This window comes from Rhinatrema bivittatum, chromosome 2 (genome assembly GCF_901001135.1).
Source record: "Rhinatrema bivittatum chromosome 2, aRhiBiv1.1, whole genome shotgun sequence".
NCBI lineage: Eukaryota > Metazoa > Chordata > Amphibia > Gymnophiona > Rhinatrematidae > Rhinatrema > Rhinatrema bivittatum.
Window position 1 is genome coordinate 544,169,507 of NC_042616.1, and position 22,224 is coordinate 544,191,730.

General features: G+C 42.7%; 1 protein-coding gene across 7 annotated transcripts in view; it reads right to left on the minus strand.

The window, feature by feature from the left end:
- LOC115085172 (beta-Ala-His dipeptidase-like) overlaps nt 1-22,224 on the minus strand; it is a 207,107-nt gene that overhangs the window by 166,454 nt on the left and 18,429 nt on the right. For 2 of the 7 annotated variants that reach the window (XM_029590871.1, XM_029590869.1), the window contains exon 2: nt 10,586-10,726. The exons of 4 other annotated variants lie outside the window; for them this stretch is intronic. The gene's annotated coding sequence lies outside the window, so the exon portion shown is untranslated. Of the gene's footprint in view, nt 1-8,039; nt 8,081-10,585; nt 10,727-22,224 lie in introns of those variants that run through there. One more of the 7 variants, XM_029590873.1, reaches the window with a different exon arrangement.

Here is a 22,224-nt window from a genome sequence, read left to right on the forward strand (position 1 = left end):
AAAAACATATCTCCGCCAGACCCATTAGAGAGCTTATAAAGAATCACTCCATGTTCCACACGCCAAAACCTTTCAACATAAATCCCTGAAAGACAGAGCATTCTCAACAGCAGGACCACCACTATGGAACTCCATACCATCCGACCTGCGACAGGAACCGTGCCTACCGACGTTCAGGAAAAGGCTGAAAACATGGCTTTTAAAAAAAGCTTATCCAAACCTCAACTGATCCTTACCATTCAGCCAGTTACTATCAGACATTACAAACACTGTGTTAACATCTTCCTTCACTACATCAACTCCACTTCACTGTAAAATGTTTTGTAACATTCTAAATAATTTACTCTTAATCTCCTTCTTCTTTACTTTCTTCTGCTCCCAGTTGTACACTTCCCTGTTTTATTGTAACTGCAATTTTCTTACCATGCACTTGTTAGAATTTTTTAGTTATATGTATATATATCACACCCTGTTAAATGTAAACCGAGATGATGTGACTCCTGTCATGAATGCCGGTATAATAAAAACACTAAATAAATAAATAAGTATCCTGAGTCTTTGTCCGAGTCCTCCTAGTTCCACGTAACCTCATCTGAGTCCCAAGTTCCACATAACCTCGTCTGAGTCTTCCAAGTATCCTGAGCCTTCGCCTAAGTCTTCCAAGTTCCATGTCTCATGTTGTTCCTGCCCTCAGCCTCCGTCTGGCCTCACGCTGTTACGCTCTCCTCCTCCAGAGGGGAGGAGTTAGCAATCTGTTATCGCTCACCCCGCCAGGAGGGCGGAGTTAGCAATCTGTTCTGCTGTTCTCCTGAAAGGGGGAGGAGATAGCGATCTGACATGACCTGCTCCTCCAGAAGGGAGGAATTAGCTATCTGTAGATCTATTAGCAAACTGCTGTTAGATGCTCCTGTAGGGAAGAAGGTAGCAAGCTGTTATGGAACAACTCTCTCAGGGAAGAGGAGTTGATAATCTTGTTCAATGAGACTCTACTGAGGAGAGGAGCTAACAATAGGTATATTGTACTTCGCTACTGAGATAGCAATCTATCATGCCTCCACTACGGAGTTAGCAATCTGTTATATATAGGCTGCTGGCAAGTCCCATAGAAAGAGAGGTTAGCTATCTATATAATACTTCCGTAAGCGGTGGTAGTGGTTGGCTCCCACAGAGTGGCAATAGTGTAAGAAATGACCACTTGGAGGAAATGGTGAATCCCTGGGCCGATGGCAGATGACAGCGCCCTCAGGAGGAGATCCTGAGAGGAACCACTGGCTAGGCTAGAATATGAAATAACATAAATAGTTCTTTATTAGACTGGAAGCTGGACCACCAGTGGTGGCAGTAGTGAGTCGATGTGTTCGGCAAGGCTGAAGTCCTTCTGATACTGGAATATAATCTCTGGGGTGCTGAGCTGTAGAGAGAGACTAGAAGTAGTGAGTAGACACGGTATACTGGATACAAGATGGTACACTCACAATAGTAGATGTCTGCAATGGTCTCTATGCCACAGAGAGTCTTCAGTACATTCAGGACAGGAGCCGTAGGTGAGCACTGGTTCCAAACAGTCTGTAATAAGAACTCACAATAGCTGTATATGAAATGGCTTCTAGAGTAGAAGAGAATCTGTAAAAGATTCTAGGAACATGGGCCCTCATGGAGCGAGTACTGGTTCCTATCTGTAATCTTGCCAATGTAACTCTTGATCTCTGTACCTGCGATAACGTTTTGGACAGAAGGGAGTCTTCAGAGTTATAGGAATACAGGCCCTCGTGGAGCGAGTATCGATTCCTATGTACAATAGAACTCACTGTTTTCACATCCACGATTGCTTCCAGGCAATGAGGAGTCTTCAGGAACGCAGGACCTCGAGGAGCGAGTACCGGATCCTGTCTTGGCAATCTGAAATCAAGAAGAGAGAGCGGAGCCCCCATGGAGCGGGTACTCCTGGTAAGTTTGAAAAGGCCGAGCAGTGGGGACGGGTTCCCCAGCTGACTCGGATCGTTGTTGCAAGTATCGTGGACTGCCGAAGCAAGTCCTGTTAGAGTTCCTTGCTAACTTGTTAGAGGTTAGCAAAGACCTTTTAAAGTGCAAATGGATGACGTCACTACGGGGGGACGCCCCTGAGGTTCGCGCCCTTGCTGGTACAAGTCTGGAGCACGCGCCCTTACGTTATTGGGAACATGGCGGATCCATAGCGTCAAGCCAGCCCGGGGACACCGGGACCAAGAGGCAGGGAGAAGCCGCAGCTGCATCTGTCCGTCAGAGCCAAAGGGAGTCATCTCTAAGGTAGAGAGGGTGGAGTGAGGGGCGAGAAGAGGCACGAACACAACACCCACACTCGTCATTCCCAAGCGGCGGGTCCGGAAGGGCTACCGAGTGGCCTGAGGGCTATTCCTGAGACCAGCATTGCGTTGCTGGGTCTCACTGGTGCGTGTAGGTCCATCAGAGGACTGAGCTTGCCTTGTTCCAGTTCCTGACATTCCTTGCCTTGTTTCTGTTCCAGCTTTGTTCCTGCTCCGCCCATGCCTGAACACACTCACCTCCCACGGTGTGTCTTGGGGTTCCTCCCTGAGCTGCACCGTGGTCCAAGGGCTCACAATCTCCCTTTGAGCAGGCGGTCGTGCCTCCGCATTCGCAACAGGATTCAAAGTCCCGTGGACGCAACAGGCAGCCCCTTCTCCTCTTAGAGCTTTGAACATCAGAGATAATATTTTGAATAATTTTCTATATGGCGGCACTGGGTTAAGACAGAGTTCAGCACTGACCCCTGCTCAACCTCCCTGTTTGCTGCAACATTTTTTTCCTGCTATTTTAAATGTGTAGCAGGAGCCTCGGGACCCGTGTTAGGTCCCGGCCGTCCTGCCGCATGTTTAACGCACTTCAAATAGGTGTAGCTATTTTATCGCAGCTGACCACCTTCTCGGTCTGCAGTGATAAACTATATGCATAGGATTTCCTATGCATGACCTTCTTTGCATACAATTGCATCATTGAAATAGAGGAGGGTATATGGGTGGGGAGATGCAAAATATTGCATATATCACGTAACTTACGTGATATAACATGTGTTAGAGCATGTCATTTGAAATTTCTATTAATAGTCAGTGATTTAAGAACTGTTGTTCAGGTATTATTATTATGACCTCTGTGAATTATTGCATCTGATAGTAATTTGACTCATCCTTGTGCTGAAGCAGCTGCATAGGTTACCTGTCTTATACAGAATTCAGTTTAAGGTTTTGATTTTGGTTTTCAAGGGTCCTGCTTATTTGTCATATAGAATACAGAAGTATTTACCCTCATGCACCTTAAGGTCCTCAGTTAAATTACTATTGAATGCGCCTTCAGTTAGGACTGTATGTCCTTAATACACTCATAAGCAGGCTTTTTCTGTCATTAGTCCCATCTTCTGGAATAAGTTGCCATCAGACCTTTGCGCTATTTCTGATTACAAGCTCTTTAGGAAAACATTAAAGGCTCATCTTTTTCGTTTGGCTTTTCCTTGACTCAGTTTATAGTAAAAATGGCAAAATGTTATATATTGTAGTTGTTTAAAGATATACTGTTGATATCATCATCTGTGTTTTTTGTATTTCCTATGTATTTTATTATGCATGTCCTATTGTACACTGCTTATCATAGCAATTCCATTGTAAGCAGTACATAAAACATTTTTAAATAAATATGAATGGCCAGTATACTCTGTCAAATCTCTTTTCTGCATCAATTGCCAGCAAAAGAGATGGGATTTTACCCCTCTGAGAAGCCCAAATTACATTCAATACCCACCTCTGAAGTGTGCCTCCCAAGAATGAAACCTGATTCGTCCTTATATATCAAATTAAGATATCCCTAGCTAATTTGTTGGCTAACACTTTGTATAAGATTTTCACATTCAACAAGGAGATAGGTCTACATGACCCACAATTATTCTTGTCCCTTCCTTCTTTTAATAATACTGTTATCCCTGCCACTTTCATAGATAGTGGAAGCTCTCCACTGCATAACAAAAACTTAAATCCTGCCTGCAATGGTTCTACTAGTACCTCTCCAAACCTTTTATAGAAACACACCATATAGCCATCTAGGCCTGGGATCTTATCTGTTTTTAATGATTTAATTGCCATTAAAATTTCCTGTTCAGAAATTTTCCTCGTCATCCACTCCTTTCATTCTTGTGAAATAGCTGGTATGTCCAATTCTCTCAAGTAAGCATCCATTGGTTTCTCACTTATATGTGGTTCAGGACAGTAAAATTCTTGAAAAAAGTACCTAACCTTTGCTCAGTCTGAGAAGGATCAAACAGAAACCTCCCCTCCCTGGTCTCTTATTTGAGTGACTTGTGTTTTCACTGGAATTTTCCTATAGTTTGTATGCTAACAATTTTGAAGTCTTATTCCCATGTTCATAATAAGCTTGTTATGGCTTTTGCATTTTTCACTCAGTAGAGTCAATCATCAAAAATTTTTAATTTATCCATTGTGTGCTCTAATTTACCTAATATTTTCCAGGACTCAGACCATTTATCTTGCTCTTCCAGTTCTATGATCTTGCTCTGTAAGGCACTTGTTATGTTTACTGGGTCACGGGCTGCCCCTCAGGTCGATACAGTAAGGCCGCGGTAGAAACAGTGCGGCGGTGTCAGGCGCACCCTTCCTCCCCGCACGCACAGTTCTCTTCACTAAGTCCCCGGTACTCTCTTTTAATTGCATGCAAATGCATGCCGCGGCTGTGAAGCGATAGGGAAGGGTTATGCCTGCGCAACCCATTTTACTGTATAGGCGCTTAATACAGCACCTATACAGTAACCTGGGTGCGCTGGTACCTGTCATTTCAAATGTCATTTGGAATGACAGGCACCGGGAGGAGGGAAGCGGCGAAGCGACTTACTTCTTGCTGTGTCTCTCCTCCTCCCGGAGCAGGGCGCGAAAGCAGCCTTGCTCCAGGAGGAGGTGGGACACAGCGGCGAAGCAAAAAAAAAAACCAAAGGCGATCGAGGCGGGTGGGCGCGTGTTCGATCGGGCGGGTAGGCGGCAGCAGCGGCGGCAGAGAAGAAAAAAAAACCAAAAGCAATTTTTTTTTTTTTCAAAAAGCGACAATTTTGGTTTTTTTCCAAAAGCGACTTACTTTTGGGATCTGTCAAGATCCCAAAAGTAAGTCGCAAAAGTAACTTACTTTTCTGAAGCCATCAGGAACAAGATCGTAGCTCCTCCCGATGAAGACGAAGATGGCCGCCTGCACGGGAAAGCGTGCAATTGGCCGCTGAAGACGTGACATCACGACGTTTGGCGTCACGGGATGTGACGTCACGTCTTCAGCGGCCAATTGCACGCTTTCCCCCGTGCAGGCGGCCATCTTCGTCTTCGTCGGGGGGAGCTACGATCCTGCTGATGGCTTCAGATCCCGGGGGGCGGGTGGGCGCGTGTCCGGCTCCCGCCGCTGCCTGGATGGGTGGGCGCGTGTCCGGCTGGATGAATGCCCGTGCGATTTTGGCGCTCATGGCATGAGCGCCAAAATCGCACGGGCATCCATTCCGGCGGGTTACTGAGGAGATAATATCAGCGCCCGTTACAGTATCGGAGGGGAATAGCTAATTCCTTCATTATACAGCTTTTTCGTTCATTTACATGCTGGGTGCGGAAAGGGTTATATGTTTATTTTAGGAAGCGCTAAGGACGCGTGAAACTGGAGACTGTATTGCTGGACCGCCTTACTCGTCTGTATGGTGCGCTCCCAGCACGTTACAGACGGGGAATCTTTAACTGAACTTTACTGTATCGACCTGCCTGTGAGCCAGGTCACTCACCCAATGCTGCCCGACCAGCCCAGCACTGAGACCCTGTGCAGCCAATGACGCTGCTGCTTCATGCAGCTGGGAATGCCGTCGTCCTCCTCCTCTGAGATGCCCCTAAGCACATGCACATGGTGTGCACCGATGGATAAATATCCCGCAGTGGGAAACCAGTGCTCTTGCACTCCCTGATAACATCACATAGCTGGGCATTTAAACCCTGGCCATGCAATGCCAAAATGCCTGAGCAATAGGTCAACTATCCTTAATAGTACAAGTTGTATTTAAATTATCTTCCACAGGGAAAAATAACTGAACATTGTCTGCAGAAATGTTTAATTCAATTGAAAGACTGTCCAACAATGAGCAGAAAGGTCTTAAATAAATATTAAAAAGGGCCGATGATAATACAGAACCCGAAGGGACTCTTGACGAGATAGCAAACCAATTGGATGAAGAATCAATGGAGAGAATTTGTTGCTGTCTTAATTCTAAATAAGTCTTAAACCATTGATATACTGTCTTGCTAATTCCCATGGACACTAGCCGACCCATCATTACTGAGTGACATAATCGTGTCAAAGGCAGAAGACACAAAATGTCACTCAGTAATGTTGGATTGAAATGGAAAGGGCCAAGACCATATGAGGTATGAGTAATGCAATGGGAGACATGACAATGTAGGGTTATGCTGTGGAAATGTAATTATGAATTTGGATGAGAGTTTTGATATAGGAAAACTTTGGCCTTCTCTAGAACTAAGGTAAAGAAAAGACTGTGGAGAGGAGAACTAGGTTGATCCTTCTGGTCAGTATGTAATGGCAATATTCACTGTTATGGAAGTCCATAATTTTTCAGATTTGGTCAATATTGAGCATTATAAAACAACTTCATCTATGTAAATAGTTCTTGGCTGGCAGGATATTCCAGAGAATAAAGTTACTGTTTGGGTTTGTAATTTGATGCAATGTGCTTATGGATGGAGTCAGAGGAAAGTGAGGGGATTTCCTCTCTGTCCATACAGTAAAAGAAAAAAGGAGAGATATGTTAAATCATGCTGTCCACTTCACCATCTGCATGACCTAAACTGAAGAAGGGATGACCCTTACACAACAGGGAGTTCTCATGCCATCATTTTATGTACTCGAGCAAGGGTTACATCATGCACTAAGAGAACTGGCTAAATTATTTTTTCTTTCCCTTTTCTTTAGATAAAGCATTGTTTGGGTAGAGGGAGCACTTTTAAGGCCTTCGTTGTGAGGAAAACAATTTGGCTCAAGCTTTTTGTTTTAAACCCCAAAACCAAGGGTTAAAAAGCTTTTCCTTGCTACTGCTGTTTCAAGCCAAGAAACTTTAAAGTTAAAACAAAAACTGTATTTCAGAAACTCTACCAGAATTTGGAAGTATTTAAGGGAGTATAAGCTGTGTTAGACTTGTGGATACTGCATAGTTAACAACAAATGTATAAACTGTGTTAAACAGAATTTCATCATCCTGCAAGAAGAGGCTCTGGAGGGTAACCTTTTGAAGAAAAAAAGTTTTTGTTACCATCCAAACACACCCATACACGTCACATGTATTCAACACCCCACCTTACACACACACACACACACACAATTATACCCCCACATAAGCCCACATCAAACATCCCAAATATAATTTCTACATCCCCATGCATATAATCCCTATACACCCCTCACAACCCCTCACAAACACATAACTCCTTTATCCATATAACCCCCTATCCAACCAAACACACATATGCTCATACAACCTCACACATCCATTTCCCCAAATAACCCCTACCCACACACACACAAAATCATCCACAGTCCCCCACACTCCTTCTACAAATCATTGTTAAAAAGTATTCTCAAAACATTCTCTCTCCACATTTTCCTTACTTGTTAAAGCTTTTAAATCTCTAAACTGTATGAACTACTTTCTGGTCATTTCTTTTATGCTGAATTTCCAATATAAACTGTACCAAAGTTTCATGCACAATAACAGCAACTGTAATTAGTATCTCAAGCAGACTACTTTTAGAGTATCTTTCACACTAATAGTAGCACCATTTGATTGCCCTACCCAAGGCTCAAAACACTGTCTGCAAGGGACTGGAGTTTAAAACCAGAGCTATCTTAACTGTAGCTGATTAGTACTAGGTTATCTGGTAACTATTCTACCATACACAAACATTTAAAGGAAACTTTTTATAAGAATGATTATTCTTGTAAATCATACCTACAGAAATATAGAAGAGGTAATTTTGCTTGTCTTTATGCTCCTGTTTCCTGTGCATAATGCATGACTGTCTTTATTAACATGCATATTATAATTAGGGATTAGATTTGTTTTCATAGGAAAAACAGGCTTTTCTAGTTTTTACTGTTCAGGCTTGCATACAGTTCTAGAAGGAAAGTTTGTTTTGAATAACAGACTCCAGCCCCTTTTGTTGTTGTTACATGGCGAAAGCAGCTTTCTTCAAGCCTTTTAAATGGTTCTGCTGCTGGAGGAAGGAGCATTGCACCTCTGCATAGGAATATGTGTTGGTGTGAAGTTTCACAAAAATGAGTATATTGGCAAAGATTTAAATCCCTTCCCTTCTAATCTGAGCTCACCCGAGAACACACCACTTTTCCTTTCTATGGATGCTCACTCTTCACTGAAAGTTTATTATCACTCTCTTACAGAAGAGAGCTTACTGATTTTAGCATGATGTTAGCTTTTAAAAATATTTTTCATTTTCCCTTGATTTAGTTTGCCAAACTGTAGTTAGGTAATAGTAATAATAACCCTCATGCTCTCCTCTGCCCTTTTGTAAGTTATAGTGTAGATCAAATACAGAAATTCATAACTAGACTCTCCACCACAGAGGAGGTTTTATTTATTACTCTGATATATGACAACTGTAATATGCTAAGGGATCCTCTTTGGATGAAAGGTGTTATAGCAATGCATTGTATTATTATTACGTCGTCTATAAAGAACATGCACAAACTATGATACCACAAGAAAACAGATATTCACTTGGGATTGATTCACCCAAAATTGGGACTTAGACAAATTTCTGATAGTGACTAAATGTAATTGGGGTAGATATTCAAAAGCCATTTAGATGGATAGCTGAAAAGTTATCTGTCTAAATGACTTAGCCATGAAATTTGGCAACTTATCCAGCTAAATTCTAGATGGATAACTCTTTATCGAACTAGAATTTAGCTGGATATATCAGGGGAGCTCCTGGGGCAGGCGGTGTGCATTCCAAGGAGGAGTGGAGTTAGCTGGTTAGGTAAATCTGGCTAACTCTGGCCGTGCTGAAGGCAAGACTAAAGTTAGCCAGATATACCTATCCAGCTAACTTTTAAGATAAACGGGTATACTCCCAGTTGAGTTAGCCGGATAAGTATATCCAGCTAACTTATCCAGCTGCTCAACAGCTGAATATGGATCCCAATCACAACCCTTGTTTAAAACTGAAGGTTCAGAGGCCCTGCATATTTTAAGGAAGTCAAATACACACCATTTATGTGCTTTTTTGTAGGCCAATCCTCACTCTATATTATAAACGGGTCAGTTTTCAAACTGCCCATAGGGCTTGCAGCCCCATGAGTACATTATATCTGCAGGCCTGCAAACTGACTTTTGAAGGGAAGTTCTAGAGGGGGTTCTCAGGAGAAAAAGTAATTAAAAAAAAAAAAAATGTGTGTGGTGAAATCTCAGCCCCCTAACCAAGAGTCCCCTTTCCAATAAATCACCCTTCTCAGATCCAAATCTCTGCGCCCCCCAGCAGTAGCATCCACTCGCACCCTCCCAACCCCCTCACCTCCCCTCCCCCCAGACATGGGCATACCTGGTGGTCTAGAGGGGCTCAAAGCAAACCCTAGGTTCTTGACCCTGCACTCCCTCTATTCAAAGGGGCACGCGCCGGCTGGCTGGGATACTAGATATGTCCCATGAAATGAAAGGTGGGTTGGAGTGTCCGAGGGGGTGAGATTTGGATCCAGGGGGTGATATATTGGAAAGGAGGGGTTGGGTAGGGGAATAGGGTGTTCACCACACATCTTATATATTTAAAAAAAAAAAAAAATTTTAACTTTTTCTCCTGAGGGACGCCCCTAGAGCTAGAAAGGTAGAGAGATGGAGGTCTCACAAGATCCCCAGAGAAGACTTACACACTTTGGGGCACATTTCCTTTGGGCTGTGATGGCTCTTTAAGAACATGGTGGTCCTGAGTGAAGGGACTGCCCTCGCGCATTTTTGGGGGCCTTTGCACCACAATCATTTTTCCCATGGAACTGAGGAAAATACTGAGGAAACTACTGTGTGGTTTCCAAAGGTGTAGCACTGAGTACTGAGGTTTTGGAAACCCTGATGTTATGTTTCTGCTCCAGAGAAAAATATCCTGGCTTTGTAAATAACTCCTTCCTCCCCCCCTGCTCCTCCATTAGACTGTAAGCCCTCTGAGGGCAGGGAAATTACCCATTGTACCTGAATGTAATCAATTTTAAAGTCATGAAAAGCAGAATATAAATTGGAATTGCTTGATCTGATTGTTGCTGTGTAATTTTTGTTTACAGATGAGAACAGCACATCATGGTTGCCCCAGTTACTATTTGTGTGGCTACACTTAGGGGGAAGAATGTAGCTGGTTAGCATAGAATACCACACTAATAAGCTAAATAAAATAAAACCCTCCACCACTGGTATGCCCCGATCAGGCCCTTTTTTGGTCTTTCTAAATCTGTACAAAGAGCAAATTTGTGCTGGACAGTGGTGGGAGGGGGATTTTACCTGGTTACCCTGGATTCAGTGTTTCCCCCTCTGATTCACACTTTCAAGGTTCCTTAATAAATCTGTGGTTGCCATGTCAGTCCAAATGAGCGCAGAGAAGTAAAACTTAAGTTATATATTTTTTCATTGTTTTTATTTAACCTACAAAACAGAGGAGGGGAAACAGTGAGGCAGGCAAAGTGAGAGGTATGAACAAATAAAGTGTGTAGCCATATTTCTGGCTGTTTCTACTCTATCTTCTCGTTCTTCATCAGAAGTAAAGTTGACACTTATAAAGTTAGAATTGTTTTTAAACTGATAACTCCTGGACAGTATTGTATCACAAATCAAGTATTTCATTTAGAATACTATGTACCGAATCAAAATTACGGCACGTGTGTAAATTAATAGATCTCAGCATCCTTATTTTATGTGCCCTATTGTAAACCGTTGTGACGGATCCCTTCTTAACGACGGTATAGAAAAGATTTAAATAAATAAAATAAATAAATGCATTTCTTGGCTCATTTTCATGAACTATTTCTCTTTCTCTATTTTGACCTCTGGAAAGACAGTATTAGCTCTTGAAAGCTAATCAAGAAAATGTTATGTGTTAAAAAAAGGTGTTTTTTGTGCTGTTTTTATTTGTTAACTTTTATTTCTAAGGCTCCTTAATGCGATTGGCAGCCCTTGCTACTGGCTACAAAGGAGTTGCTGTGCTAATTGGCCTAGGATAGTTGTCAGCCCAGCTGGTTGGTTGTGAGCAGGCCCAGTGTTTGGGATGTACCAACCTGTACGGCTGCACAGGGCGCCATGCACGAGGCGGCCATCACTCCCTCCTGATGCAGCCTGTGGGCCAAAGAAAAAAGTCACACCATGGTGCCATCTCCCTCTTAATGTGGCCTGTGGGTTGAAGAGGAGTGTTTCTGTGATGCCAGCCCTCTTTTCCAATGTGGCATACAAAACCAAAAACGTGCTGCTACCCTCCCCTCTCCTGATGGGAACCAAAGAAGAGCTGCTGCTCCCTTCATTCCCAGCCTTCTCCCGCCCCCATACACACTGGGGCTAGGCTGGTAGGAGGGTGGAACCACAGGGCCCATCTCCCTACTGTGAGAGTCAAATAGCTGATCTGAACCGCGCAGGAGGGAGAGGAGCTGATAGCAGTGGGGAGAGGTTAGAAGCACCAGATCGCCAGCCCTCCCTAATTCCTGCTATTCAGACCAAACACAGAGGAAAAGGAAGAGGACAGACGGGCAGTAGAAGGTAAGGGAGAAAGAGTCCCTGAAAGGCAGGAGGAGCAGCTTGAAGCTTTGAGGGGAACATAAGAACGTGCCATACTGGGTCAGACCAAGGGTCCATCAAGCCCAGCATCTTGTTTCCAACAGTGGCCAATCCAGGCCATAAGAACCTGGCAAGCAGAGACTTTGGGATTTGGGTGGTGACATCTGGGGCTGATAGATTGAGCAGATGTAGTGTATTTGGATTTTCAGAAGGCGTTTGGCAAAGTCCCTCATGAGAGGCTTCTAAGAAAACTAAAAAGTCATGGGACAGGAGGTGATGTGCTTTCGTGGATTACAAACTGGTTAAATGACAGGAAACAGAGAGTAGGATTAAATGGTCAATTTTCTCAGTGGAAAAGGGTAAACAGTGGAGTGCCTCAGGGATCTGTACTTGGACCGATGCTTTTCAATATATCTATAAATGATCTGTAAAGGAATATGACGAGTGAGGTTATCAAATTTGCAGATGATACAAAATTATTCAGAGTAGTTAAATCACAAGCAGACTGTGATACATTACAGGAGGACCTTGCAAGACTGGAAGATTGGGCATCCAAATGGCAGATGAAATTTAATGTGGACAAGTGCAAGGTGTTGCATATAGGGAAAAATAATCCATGAAGTAGTTACACGATGTTAGGTTCCATATTAGGAGCTACCACCCAGGAAAGAGATCTAGGCAACATAGTGGATAATACATTGAAATCATCAGCTCAGTGTGCTACAGCTCAGTGTGCTACAGAAGTAAAAAATGCAAACAGAATGTTAGGCATTATTAGGAAGGGAATGGTGAATAAAATGGAAAATGTCATAATGCCTCTGTATCACTCCATGGTGAGACCGTACCTTGAATATTGTCTACAGTTCTGGTCACTGCATCTCAAAAAAGATAGAGTTGCACTGGAAAAGATACAGAGAAGGGTGATCAAAATGATAAAGAGGATGGAACAGCTCCCCTATGAGAAAGGCTAAAAAGATTAGCGCTGTTCAGCTTGGAGAAGAGATGGCTGAGGGGGGATTTGACAGAGGTCTTAAAAATCATGAGAGGTCTAGAACAGGTAGATGTAAGTCGGTTATGTACTCTTTCGAATAATAGAAGTATTAGGGGGCACTCCATGAAGATAGCAAGTAGCACATTTAAAACAAACCAGAGAACATTCTTTTTCACTCAACACACAATTAAGCTCTGGAATTTGTTGCCAGAGGATGTGGTTAGTGAATTTAGTGTAGCTGGGTTTAAAAAAGGTTTGGATAAGTTCTTGGAGGAAAAGTCCATTAACTGCCATTAATCAAGTTGACTTAGGGAATGGCCTCTGCTACTATTGGCATCAGTAGCATGGGATCGTCTCAGTGTGTGGGTACTTGCCAGGTTGTTGTAGCTTGATTTGGCCACTGTTGGGCTTGATGGACCCTTGGTCTGACCCAGTATGGCAATTTCTTATGTTCAGAAACTCAGGGATTGAATGGGCAGAATATTGGATTGAGTAAAGAATCAGGGATATGGTAGAGAGAGAGTTGAGACTAGGGAACTGAGTGGTGTAGTAAGCTGGGACTGAGGACTGAGCAAGAACTTGGGGAATTAGGGAACATCAAAGACTGGAGTAAAAGATGGGAGGGTTAAAAGGGGTGAGATTGAGTGTGGTGTGAAGGATCTGAAGGACTAGAGAGGGGGCAAGGAACAGTGGAAAGATACTAGGGGACTCTGGAGATGGTGAGAGAAGTTGTAAAATGAGTGGCACTTAGGAAGGGGTGAAATAAAGGAAAAGTAGAGGCAGGGGAGTTATAGAAGGAGCTCAGGTGGGTTAAGAGATGAAAAATAGAGGAAAGGAAATGAAGACTGGGAGGACATAAGTACAGAGGATGAAATGGGTTTATTGTAATGGATGAAAGATAAGAAGGGGCAATAGGAGAGTGGAGAAAAATGAAGGTAGGAAGAACCATGGGCACAAGAGACAGAGGTGGGATGGGAGAAGTGGAGAAGGAGGGTACAAGACAAAAGATGAGATCTTGGGTAAGTCACTTTACCCTCCATTGCCTCAGGCACATATTTTTCCAGAGAATAGGAGAAAAGCCTTAGTAAATCATGCCCTTAGATTGTAAGCCCTCTGAGAGATAGGGAAATACCGATAGTATCTGTATGTAATCTGCTTTAAGTGTCAAAAGGTGGAATATAAATAAAAAATGAATAGCAAATAAACCAAAAATAAAGTAAGAAAAAAATAAAGAAAATGTGATGAGGAATAGGAGAGCATAAGAGGGAGTGACTGGAGAGAAAGGGAAAACCTTGGAAGGGGAGCAAAGGGAAAGGGAATAGTTGGGGAAAAGTGATAGGAGAAGGTTGGAGAGAGAATCAGCATTGAGATGAATGGATGATGGGGACAGGGAGGGATTGGTTTGAGAGAACCAAAAATGATGCAGCTGTTGGAAAGAAGAACAAAGGAGCCATATAGCTGGAGAATAAGAAGAGCAGTCCAGTGAGGAGGAGATGGAGGGCAGAGAGGGCGCAATGGAGGAGAGAATTTGGGAGGTGAAGGGTTGGGGCAGGCAGAACTAGAGGGTGAAGGAAAAAAAGATGGATGAAATCTAGCTATGAGTGGATAGGGAGGCAATAAAGGTGGAGGGGAGACATCTTCGATTACATGTCCCCTTTTTGGAACATCACCTCTGTGGCTGCTGCCATGCTATGCTTTGTCACTATCATTGACTGAGTTTTCTCACCTGGTAATTGGGAAGAAATATTTGTTAACATTTTCTTCTGTTGGTACTTCTTTGGGAGTGATTTATGTGACTGAATGTCCCTACCCTCTCCTATACATAGGTAAAACTCTTTGCATGAGCAGAACTAGGATTCTGAATATTGTAATTGTATTAGATATTCTCGCCTGGAATCTCCTTTACTTTTCCATTGATTGGATTTCCACCTTTCGACTTCTGATCTTTGAATTTTTTGTATTGAACATGTGTCCCCTCATAGTTAGTGGGGCATCTTCTCTTTGCATTTGATCCTGGCGAGGTTAAACCAGGAAATTGAGTGGTCAGTTTTTTCATGAGGTTTGTTTTTTTTTAATTTGCATTTATTAATAATTTATATAAAACCATTTTTAACCCACACTTTCTACAAGTCAAGGTGGTGAACAAAAAGCCATTCATAATATTTACATAAAAGATAAACCAATAAGACAAAAAACAACCGCCTTAATCAAACAGAACAATTTTAAATTGATGTTCAATTGCTGAACTCCACATTCTATCCAGTCAATCAAACTTGCAAATACTCAATATTATCATATACTATAGTAGGATAAAAAAAGGCCTGAAACACAAGAAAAGCATACAGCTGATTACTACCGATTACTCCTGTTATGTACCACCACAAAAAAACAAAAAACAAAAAAGAGATACAGAACCACTAACAGTCCTACATACACTGCCCAAGGAATGTCTTCTAAAGAAAAAAAATAGTCATTCATTCCAACCAAAGAGAAACATGCTGACTAAATTGAACCTCCTTTAAGCCAGTGACTCAGCTGATCTGACCATGTCATTCAAAAGTCAATTTGAACATTTATGTGGATAACTGTTAAACAACTCTGAGTGACCCTATATACACGTGTATATGGCTGTGCAGAGATCTACTACAGTATTTTATAACCTGCATGTTACATGCATATATCTCTTTGAATGAGCTAGACAAATCCCTTGAGATGAATGGGCTTTCAGCACATCCAAGATCCTAATTAATAAAAGCTGATCCATGGCTTTGGGGTGGGAGGACAGGGATGCAGGAAGGATTGATATTAGCTGGGAGAGAGACCTGATACACACAGATGATAAAATACGCTTATGTATGGTTACAGACGAACACCTGCAATGAAATCGTGTATTTTATCTACCTATTTTATAAACAAATGCATAATAGAAATCACCAGTTTTCTGATTCCTCCACCAGTTCACCAGTCTTTCACCAGGTCATCGAGACCCTCCTAGTTCTTCAGCCTGAACTCCCTCCAGTTCAGCCACACCCTCTACGCAACCAATACTTGACAACAGACCAGTCGTATATCCATTGCATAAGATTTTATTGATTTTATTTATTTATAACATTGGTTACCACCTTTCCTTCATTCAGGGCGGGGCACAGCAGAACATACATAATCAATAACAAATAAAAAGCAGTATTACAAGAAACAAAAAAACCAATAATAAAATATAACCTGGTTAATGATGCCTAGAAAAGATAAAAATTGAGGCCGGGGTTAATTCTTATCGCTAGGCTGATTCAAAAATGCCTTCTGGAAAAGATGCGTTTTTAGAGCTTTTTAAAAAATGTTTCTTCCATGGTGGGTTCTCAATTCTTTCAAAGAAGAGGGCCAGCGGAAAAGAATGCATGTTCTCTTGTCTCATCGAGGTGCACTGCTTTTGGGGAGGGGATATCAAGAAGGTCTTAGCTAGAGGATCTCAATGATCTAGATGGGGTTTGAATTTTTAATATTGAAACAATTCAAGGAGAATACGGAAGGACACTGGAAGCCAATGGAGAGACTCTAAAACCGGAGTGATCTGATTGCGAATAAGTACTCCTGTGAGTAGTCTAAGCTCTGATGATTTGAAGACAACAGATTGGGTAGGCTGGAAGGCCATTCAGAAGAGAATTGCAATAATTCATACGTAAAAACAGAAAAAACTATTAAACAGAAGAGATTGTAAAACAGAAAAGATTGAAAAACAGAACAGAAATCAGTAGGGTCTAAAAGGGGTTTCAAGTGTTGTAGTACGCATAGTTTGTGGAAATATGATTGTGTAACTATTTTAATTTGTAGCGATAGTTACTGTTCTTTGTGAACCGGGGTGATATGTATATTATACAGGAACCTCCGGTATATAAATTATTTAAATAAATAAAGATAAATAAATATGTTATTGCATGGAAAGAGGAGGATTAATAATGACACCAAGGTTACAAACATTCTGGGACAGAGAAATAGTCGGATTATTGAAATGAATGTTTTTTGGGATATTGATAATTGGGAAACGAGTCAGTAAGATAACTTCAGTTTTCATGATATTGAGAGAGAATTTATTTTGAATAAGCTATTTCTTAATAGTTGAGAGACAGAAGAGAAGAAATGCTTCTGTTTGGGCCCATGAATCTTTAAGAGGAAAAAATCCTGGATGTTGTCAGCATAGAGTTTATAGTGTACTCCAAGGTTAGCAAGGATGTGACATAAGGGTTTTGGATAATGTTGAACAGAGTTGCTGAAAGTGCAGAGCCTTGGGGTACAGCTGAACTGAGGGAAATCCAAGATGAGCTGTGAGGACCATTATTATTCTACTGCATTCTATTTGAAAGGTATGAGGTGAACCAAGATAGGACAGAGCCCGTGAACCAGTGGCGTAGCCAGAAATGAATTTTTGGCTGGGCCCAAGGTTAACATGGGTGGGCACTAAAAGTCTGAGCCATGGAATTCATATTCTTATTGATAAATACTTTCACACACACACCTGACAATAGATTTCTAAATAATCTGCTACAGCCGTTATACTTTTAATATTTTAAACTCAATTACTTCAAGCAGCTACCAATGCTAAACCTAATACATAGTTATGGAAGCATTTCAATTATACTTAAAGAGATCTCAAGTGGCAGTATCCCATAACTTACAAAGAACCATATACTAGTCTACTATAAAGACAGATATCTCATCATACATCACAGTATTCTGTGAGATGTTTTAAAACCCTCTGGAATGTTGTACCAAAATATTTCTACTTGAAAAAAGCTCAGAAAGGCAATGTACTTTTAAGATGGAACTAGGTTCAAACTAATTACAAATTCAATGATGAAGGAACCCTCTTTCCTATTTTCTTAAACTTATCAAACGCAGTAATTCATGACCATCTTAATAGGCATCATTGTGTGGTAAAGTATACCTTTGTCACTCTGCCTTATGCTTAATCATAGGTCAGTCCATATTTTTAAGTGTTTTTGTTGCTTAATTCACCCCAGTGATATACTCCAAATTTCTAGCAATAATCTTGTTAACATCAATTCAAGGTTACTTATGTTGAAAATTATGAACCAAACTTATCTGGATAATACGATGTTATTACTTCTTCTTAACCACCATCGACTTTGAGCTTGATGCCACGCCAAGATACGCCATGCTGTGGAATATATTACGCCCTTGAAGAAGGACTCGATGCTAGTCCGAAACATTGTGCAATGTCGGGCATAGAACAGCAATATAGTGAATTCTCATATTGCTGACAATTTGAGGGCATCAAGCTCAAAGTCGATGGTGGTTAAGAAGAAGTAATAACATCGTATTATCCAGATAAGTTTGGTTCATAATTTTCAACATAAGTAACCTTGAATTGATGTTAACAAGATTATTGCTAGAAATTTGGAGTATATCACTGGGGTGAATTAAGCAACAAAAACACTTAAAAATATGGACTGACCTATGATTAAGCATAAGACAGAGTGACAAAGGTATACTTTACCACACAATGATGCCTATTAAGATGGTCATGAATTACTGCGTTTGATAAGTTTAAGAAAATAGGAAAGAGGGTTCCTTCATCATTGAATTTGTACCAAAATATTTACCATAATTGAGCAAATGCCTTATTAATCTGTATCAATAAAACAGATAAATATCTTTGAATATTTCTTTTCCTTTCCTATGGCTCAACTATTTAGTTTTAGTCTTCCTCTGATGCTGACATTTGCTGAATCGAGTCCAGGGGCTCCTGACATTCATCCCCATTTCTTTACAAAGGAAGAACAGAAAAAAGACTGTTCTGGATAAAGAGATGTCTTGAAGGTGGTCACACCCTTTGGCTGACAGCTGGGATGTATCCTTAGCAGTGTGGAGAGGATAACTGGGTAGACAGGAGAAAAAGGCTATCCAGCCCTGTCATTTACTAAGCTATCATCATGTAAACATACACTCTGCATCCACAAATACGATTGATACAATTGCCTCCATGCTAGTAAAATACCTCACCTCGGGCACACACACAGAACCGACCTTCACCAAAGTACAGAAAGACCACACATTATAAATATGGAGATAGAAACTGGAATGGAAAACCAAAAAAAGCCACTCTGCATGCAGTGCAAACCTGGAGAAATGGAAAGAGAAATATAGCACCTAACAGTCCCAGGATCTGCAATAATGCACACAAACTAAGCCGCACAAAGTTACATCTGCATTATGGAACATATAACAACCCTATCTATGAAAAGGCAATACTACAAATATTAAATCAGGTCCTAAACCAGTGATGGCTAACCTATGACACGCGTGTCAGAGGTGACACGCCGAGCCGTTTTTGCTGACACGCGTAGCGTTTTGGGACTATCGATTTTTTTTTTTTTTTATCGGCTGTGCCGAGCCTTTTTTTTTTTTCGGCTGCGCCAACCCTATAAAATTAGTTTTTTAGTTTTTTAGTATCCCTCCAGCCCCCCCCCCCCCCAATGCCCCCGGGCGCAGGGAGGTGCATGCGGTGCAGCGACAGGCAGATAGGCAGGGCCGTGGTGGAGCTCACGTCACCACGGCCCAAACAAAAAGATCGTGTTGAACGCGCTGATGCTCCTCCTCCTTCCTGCCTGTGCGGCCCCGGAAGTAAACGTTGCCGGAGCCGCGTGGGCAGGAAGGAAGAGAAGCATCAGTGCGTGCAGAAGAGGAGCATCGCTTGCACTTACGGGCCGCCGCGAATCTCAAATCGCAGCGGCCCGAGAAGAGGAAGAAGCCCGGTAGCAGGGCCGCTGCAGAGCCCATCCTGCGCGACCCGCGAAGAGGAGGCCCAGAGGTGAGAGAGAGGCTGAGGGTCTGTGTGTGCGCGCGCGCGCGTGTATGACATGAGTTGAGAGATTGTGTGTGAGAGTGAGGACCTGAATGTTTGCAGAGACTGCATGTGCTTGAGCAAGATAGCATGTGGGAGTGAGAGAGAGCCTGTGTGTGTGAGAGTCAGACAGCATGTGCCAGTGAGAGCTGTGTGTGTGTGTGTGTGTGGGTGTGTGTGTGTGAGAGAAATGCATGTGAGAATGAGAACCTGACTGTGTGTTTGAGGGAAGAAGATGGAGAGAAAAGAAACAGAAAAAAGACAATATAAAAGGAATTGGCAAAAAAAAAAAAAATAAGAAAGGGAAGGTGGAAAAAATAAGAAAGGGAAGGTGGAAAAAAAAAAAAAGCCTGTGACCAATCAATTAGAAAACTAAGATCAGACAGCAAAGGTTAAAAAAAAATATATATTTTTAGTGACGGGCACATGTAATCTTTGGGAATGTGCAAGAATAGTAACATCCCCAATAGTCATGTGGCAGCAGTGACAGTGGCAGCAGAGGAATGAGAGAGGTTCCGAAGTTGCTGGCAAAAGAGAGGGGGGTCTGCCTTTAATGTGTGCATGTGAATGAATGGGACTCTGCCTGGGGGTGTATGTGTGTGAATGCATAGGTGTCTGCCTGGGGGTCTGTGTGTGTGAGAATGAATTGGTGCCTGCCTGGGGGTCTGTGTGTGTGAGAATGAATTGGTGCCTGCCTGGAGGATGGAGCGGGAGTGGTGTGAAAATGACTGGGAGCCTGCCTGGGTGTATGTGTTTGTGTGTATGTGAGGGAGCCAGTGAGTGTGAGAGCATGAGTGTGTATGAGAAAATCCAGGGGAGTAAGAGTTTGTGTGGGAGGGGGGGTGGGGGGTGGAGGGGGAGAGAGTGTTTTAATTGAAGATTTAGCCGACGAAATTCAGCAACAAAAAAGTCACTAAGCAGGCAAGGTAAAGAATTATTTGTTTTTGCTTTATTAATAAATACAGTACATATATTAAAATTATAACTTGTTATTAATTAGAGCTACAAATATCACAATTATGGATTTTTCTAGAAGTGACACACCACCCGAGTTATGCTCAGTTTTTTTATGAATTTTGACACACTGAGCTCAAAAGGTTGGCCATCACTGTCCTAAACACTAATACACCTCCTATTAGGAAAACAGAACAAGCCAAGCTGCTATAGAGCCCCACACAGAAATAACTGTAAAACTATATTAATAAATGTTTCAAAACAGCTGATGAACAGAATAACATCCAACAAAACTCATAAAAATTATTAAACATTGTCCAAATATCAATAAAATATTTCAAAACAGCAGACATATCACATAATACTCAATAATTAAAATGACAGTCAATCAAGAAAAATAAACTTAAAATGCCACTTTTACTTACCATCTCCAGCAACTCTCCTACTCCTTTCCCTTGAAAGCACATACCAGGAGCAGCAGTGGCTGCTGAAGCTCTGTCCTTACGGTCTTCTTCTTTAGGGCCCACAAGTCACACACACAGGGCCGGTGCCCTAGGCCACCGCCTAGTTTGCCTAATGGAAGCACCAGCCCTGCGCGCACACACACCAATTAAACCCTACGATCAGTCTCTGTCTCTCACACACACCCCAGTCACCTCCCTGCCCAGACTCTGTCACTCACACACACACCCCAGTCACCTCCCTGCCCAGTCTCTGTCTCTCACACACACCCCAGTCACCTCCCTGCCCAGACTCTGTCTCTCACACACATCCGTCACCTCCCTGCCCAGTCTCTGTCTCTCACACACACCCCAGTCTCCTCCCTGCCCAGACTCTGTCTCTCACACACACCCCCAGTCACCTCCCTGCCCAGACTCTGTCTCTCACACACACCCCCAGTCACCTCCCTGCCCAGTCTCTGTCTCTCACACACACCCCAGTCACCTCCCTGCCCAGACTCTGTCTCTCTCACACACCCCAGTCACCTCCCTGCCCAGACTCTGTCTCTCACACATACCCCAGTCACCTCCCTGCCCAGTCTCTGTCTCTCACACACACCCCAGTCACCTCCCTGCCCTGTATTTCCAGCCCGTGGCTTGAACACTGCCACTCCTCCCAGCCTGATGCCCCCCTTCATCCTGCCCCACCGGCCAATCAGAGGCTTCCTCCTTCCACTGGCAGGGAGAAGGCTTCCGATTGGCCCGCGGGGGCAGGAAGAAGGGAGGAGGTTTCCCATTGGCTGGCGGGGGCAGGAAGAAGGTAAAGGGAAGTATTACTGGGGCTGAGGGACACCGGGAGCCGCAACACACCAGCTGGTTTTATTAATTTTTTTTCTCCCTTGGGTGCCTGCTGATGCTGCCTGCTTTTATTGGCTGCAGTGTCTTGCAAAGAAATTTGGGTGGGCCTGAATGGAAAGTGGGTGGGCCACTGCCCACCCAGGCCCACCCGTAGCTACGCCACTGCCGTGAACCCCAGTGAGTGTAATCTAAAGAGGAGAATATAGTGATCAACCGTGTCAAAGGCAGCAGAAACATCAAGCAACACCAACAGTAAAGCTGTTCCCTGGTCGAAACC